Source organism: Trachypithecus francoisi, unplaced genomic scaffold, assembly GCF_009764315.1.
Source record: "Trachypithecus francoisi isolate TF-2019V2 unplaced genomic scaffold, Tfra_2.0 Contig01554, whole genome shotgun sequence".
Lineage (NCBI taxonomy): Eukaryota > Metazoa > Chordata > Mammalia > Primates > Cercopithecidae > Trachypithecus > Trachypithecus francoisi.
Window position 1 is genome coordinate 2054366 of NW_022681439.1, and position 6000 is coordinate 2060365.

Here is a 6000-nt window from a genome sequence, read left to right on the forward strand (position 1 = left end):
TTATGACAAACCCACAGCCAATATCATACTGAATGAGCAAAAACTGGAAGCATCACCTTTGAAAACTGACACAAGACAAGGATGCCCTCTCTCCAGTACTATTCGACATAGTATTGGAAATTCTGGCCAGGGCAATAAGGCAAGAGAGAGAAATAAAGGGTATTCAAATAGGAAGAGAAGAAGTCATATAGACTCTGTTTGCAGATGACATGATTGTATATTTAGAAACCCCCATTGTCTCAGCCCAAAATCTCCTTAAGCTGATAAGCAACTTCAGCAAAGTCTCAGGATACAAAATCAATGTGCAAAAAATCACAAGCATTCCTATATACCAATAACAGACAAACAGAGAGCCAAATCAGGAGTGAACTTCCATTCACAATTGCTACAAAGAGAATAAAATACCTAGGAATACAACGTACAAGGAAGGTGAAGGACCTCTTCAAGGAGAGCTAAAAACCGCTGCTCAAGGAAATAAGAGAGGATACAAATAAATGGAACAACATTCCATGCTCATGGATAGGAAGAATCAATGTCATGAAAATGGCTATACTGCCCAAAGTAATTTATAGATTCAATGCTATCCCCATCAAGCTACTAATGACTTTCTTCACAGAATTAGAAAAAACTACTTTAAATTTCATATGTAACCAAAAAAGAGCTGGTATAGCCTAGACAATCTTAAGCAAAAAGAACAATGCTGGAGGCATCATGCTACCTGACTTCAGACTATACTATAAGGCTACAGTAACCAAAACAGCATGGTACTCGTACCAAAACAGATATATAGACAAATAGAACAGAACAGAGGCCTCAGAAATAACACCACACATCTACAACCATCTGATCTTTGACAAACCTGTCAAAAACAAGTAACAGGGAAAGGATTCCCTATTTAATAAATGGTGTTGAGAAAACTGGCTAGCCATATGCAGAAAACTGAAACTGGACCCCTTCCTTATACCTTTTAAAAAATTAACTCAAGGTAGATTAAAGACTTAAACATAAGACCTAAAACCATAAAATCCCTAGAAGAAAACCTAGGCAATACCATTCAGGACATAGGCATGGGCAAAGACTTCATGACTAAAACACCAAAAGTAAGGGCAACAAAAGCCAAAACTGACAAATGAGTTCAATTAAACTAAAGAGCTTCTGCACAGCAAAACAAACTATCCTCAGAGTGAATAGGCAACCTACAGAATGGGAGAAAATTTTTGCAATCTATCCATCTGACAAAGGACTCATATCCAGAATTTACAAAGAACTTAAACAAATTTACAAGAAAAAAACAAACAACCCCATCAAAAAGTGGGTGAAAGATATGAACAGACACTTCTCAAAAGAAGACATTGATGCAGCCAACAAACATATGAAAAAAAACTCATCACTGGTCATTAGAGAAATGCAAATCAAAACCACAATGAGACACCATCTCATGCCAGTTAGAATGGCAACCATTAAAAAGTCAGGAAACAACAGACGCTGGAGAGGATGTGGAGAAATAAAAATGCTTTTACACTGTTGGTGGGAGTGTAAATTGGTTCAACCACTGTGAAAGACAGTGTGGCAATTCCTCAAGGATCTAGAACCAGAAATACCATTTGATCCAGCAATCTCATCACTGGGTATACACCCAAAGGATTATAAATCATTCTACTATAAAGACACATGCACATGTATGTTTATTGCGGCATGATTCACAATAGCAAAGTCTTGGAACCAACCCAAATGCTCATCAATGATAGACTGGATAAAGAAAATGTGGCACATATACACCATGGAATGCTATGCAGCCATAAAAAGATGAGTTAATGTCCTTTGCAGGGACACGAAAGAAGCTGGAAACCATCATTCTCAGCAAACTAACACAGGAACAGAAAACCAAACACCACACGTTCTCAGTCAAAAGTAGGAGTTGAACAATGAGAACACATGGACACTGGGAGGGGAACATCGCACACTGGGGCCTGGCGGGGGTAGGGGGCTAGAGGAGGGATAGCATTAGGAGAAATACCTAATGTAGATGACAGGTTGATGGGTGCAGCAAGCCACCATGGCATGTGTATACCTATCTAACAAACCTGCATTTTCTGCACATGTACCCCAGAACTTAAAGTACAATAATAGTAAAAATAAAAATGAAATATAACAGATGACAGTCACATTCAGGGGTGGTCCTGAAACTCAGTGACGAGATAAGCTCTTCCTAGCAGACAGGGTTTTGAAAAGTGCAACTGGTCATCTACCCCTTGCATGGGGAAAAAATGTGGCCCAAGATGAGAATTTGTGCAAATCCTGAATAGTGACTAAGGTCTGGGGTTGAGGTGTGTGAATGTACACTTGAGAGTGGGCACACAGTGTGAAGGATTCTGTTGCACATGTTCATGTCCACCAGGACACATTCATCATGGAAGAGCCTCTGAACAATCAATTAGACAAGATGACTTGGCCCAGTGATGCTGGCTGTCAGTGTCCACCCCAGAACTGGCATGACAGGAGCATGAACAAATAGATGGCTAAGGTGTGGAGATGGAGGCTATGTATGAGGTCAACAGCATGGCTCCGGCGTACCAGTCTAGCCACTGTGCCTCTGAATGTCAGCAGCAGAGCTGCTCCTGTTATGGTATTATTCCCCTAGGACTCCAACCTAAAAGGGCCAGTGGTTTATTTTCACAGGTGCAGATACTTTGGGAATGGCTCTGCCTTTCTTGCCCAGAGCATCTCAGCCAGCACTACCATCTGGGGGCTTATAGAATGCCTGACGCCTAGGCGTGAGTCCCACACAGCACAGCAGCCGACTAAGAGACACACCTCACAGCCCACGACAGTGGGGTTCACTCACTGCATCACACACTGCAACCCCCGGGGCAGCTGGCCTCACAGAATGCTGGCATGGCCTTTTCAAGGAGCAACGGAAGCGCTAGCTCAGAGGAAACCCCCCCAAGGACGTGCTGCCATCCTTCAGTGTGCAAAGACTTATATATGTCATTGGGTCCCCGAAAGGAAAGACCCATGAGTCTGGAAACCAAGGGGTAGAAGCAGAAGTGACTTCACTTACTGTCAGTCTCTAAGACCCACAGCGGGATTTGGAGCTTCCTGCTCTGCGACTCTGGGCTCTGCAGGGTTGGAAGTCCGGATCCAGAAGAGGACACACTCTGGCCAGGAGACACAGCAAGCGTCCTGTTGAACCGCAAGTTGAAGCTGCTGCCAGGACACTTAGGAGGCCTCGTTCGCAAGGATCAGCAGGTTAAAAGAGAAATCATGGTACTGGCAGGCTTTATGGACCTCATCAGCAGCAGGAGGCAGGCGCGCTTTTACCTGGGGGGGGCGGGGAGGAACACGGGGAGAACCCAGGAGCTGGGCTCAGGTGCCTCCTGCGGCTCCCTCACCCACTTGTAACTGTGAATACGCAGGTGCAGTCACTCCAGACTGAGCAGGGTGTGATTCTAATTTAGACCCTTCAGGAAGGAGGGTCAGACCATCAGGTAAACTACCGACACCTGCTGACCTAACCGCTGCGGGTGAGGGGAATTTACATGCAGGTCGGGGGAGGGGTTAGGGTGCGCCAAGATCCTCGGCAGTCACGGGGGCTGTGGTTTATCGCTCAAGAAGTAAAGGCCCCTGAGCCTTGGAGGAGCTGCTTTCTGAACTTTCCTGGTTGGAGAAATAGATCTGTGTGGGGCAAGGGGTGGGCAGTAGGTGGTGATGAGCATGCGCCTCACGGACCACCATCAACGAACGAGAAGCATGAACAAAGCAGGGGCCGGCCGGGCGCGGTGGCTCAAGCCTGTAATCCAGCACTTTGGGAGGCCGAGACGGTGGATCGCGAGGTCAGGAGATCGAGACCAACCTAGCTAACACGGCGAAACCCCGTCTCTACTAAAAAATACAAAAAACTAGCCGGCGAGTTGGCGGGCGCCTGTAGTCCCAGCTACTCGGAGGCTGAGGCAGGAGAACGGCGTAAACCCGGGAGGCGGAGCTTGCAGTGAGCTGAGATCCGGCCACTGCACTCCAGCCTGGGCTACAGAGCGAGACTCCGTCTCAAAAAAAAAAAAAAAAAAAAAAAAAAAAAAAAAAAAAAAAAAAGCAGGGGCCAAGGCCGCTGCGCGCAGAAACCTATTGCTGTGTGTGCCCTGGGCTGCGTTCCCCGCGGGCAGCTCCCTGTGAGTGGCTGATCGCTGCGGGGATCTAACACCGGTTCCTGGAAGACATCCACGGACGGCTGACGTTGGCTGAAGGACTCGTTGACCCTTCCTCAGAAAGCTTGCAGTCTGGGACACGTCCATCCCACCTCCTTTCCCTCTCTCCTCTCTTTTCCCTTCCCTGGTTTGCTGTTGGACACGCCATCCCAGACTATCCTACCCCCCTTCCCATTTTTTTCCTCACACAAGTGCTTTCCCTAATACAACCCTTAGACATTTAATCCCGACTTGGCACCTGGTCAGTGATGTGCTGGTAAATGGATCCCCCCAAACAAAAGCTCTCATTTGTAGCATTGGCTGATTTCCATGGTGTAGGTGGCCCCACCATGGCAGGCTTCTACTAATGGTTCTTGCAAAACTCCCAAGTAGTGGCTTCCATGAGCTGGCACCAGTCACTCCAACGCACTACTTCATGTGCCTCTGGGGGCTGAGAGACATGGAGGGGCGTGAGCCCATGGTGGATCCTATGTGCTTCAGGGTAGAGTGAGTCAAAATCTAGGGAAGGTGGAGGAGTCTGCTGATTGCCAGCATTTGATCTCAGTAACAGGGTGTCTTCTCAGCACTTGAAATTTCTCTTTGGTGTTTCAGACACTAGAAATCTGACGTGCACCTGTCCTTAATGACATATCCACAGTTCTAGTCATTTGTCTCTATCCCCCTCAATCCATGCATCAATCTGCCATCTGATTAGCCTTCCTAAAGCAGCACTCTGACCATGTAAACGCCTCTGCTAAAAAGCTTCAATAGCTCCCTTTCCTATGGAGACGTCTCTCTAAACATGTGGAATGCTTTTGGAGGATGTTAATAGGTGTCACGAGAATCCCAGAGCAGCATAATCCAACAAGTTTGGGCAACACTGGCTTAAGCAAAATGAGGCAGATTTCTTTACGTCGGGACTTACCAATGTTAGCTAGTGTGCACGGCAAATTGGCCATAGGGCTATGCAGCCTTTCTCAAACCTGTTCCTCAATGGCTCCCTTCCCCCGCTTTTTTCAGAGCATCTCATAGAATTAGTGTCCTGTGGAACACTATGGAAACGGTACATGTGCTGACTTAGAAATAAAATCCAAACTCCTTAGTCTAGCCTTCAAGGCTCACCATTGTCTGGGTTTCAATGGCTGTCTGACCTTGTTTTCCTTCTGGAACCCTTTGTTCCAGGAAACTTAAACCACTCACTGTGCGTACCCATGGATACTTCACTGCCTTTGATCCTTTCATGTCCTTCCCCTGGTCTCTAATGTCCTTCTTCCTCTTCTTTATATACTGAAATTCATCTATTCTTTCAGTCAGCTCAATGCCACCTTTTCTATAAAGTCTCATCTGAAACCACATGACTTTGAAAAAAATATACGGTAAAATACACTTACAAAAAATTTACCATCTTAATCATTTTTTAAGTATGTGGTTCAGGGGCATTAAGTACCTTCAGTGTTGTGCAGTCATTACCCCATTCATTCCCAGAACTCTTTTGCAAAGCTGAAACTCTGTTCCCATTGACACTAACTTCCCACTCTTCCGTCCTCCCCACCCCTGTCAACCCCCATTTTTCTTTCTGTCTCTGAATTTGACTAGGTGCCTCATATAAGTGGAATCATACCGTTTTATTTTTTGTGTGCGATGGGCTTAGTTCACTTCATATAGTTCACCCCACAAACAAATTCACGAAGGGCATAAAACTGGAAAGTCTCCAGAAGGCTCCTGACGTGGGTCCCCGAGGTCAAACTTGGCAGCTCCTCCATCCTTCCATGCTCATCCTGGAGCTCAGTGGCCCCGCTGAATGGAGATGTTGAAGAAT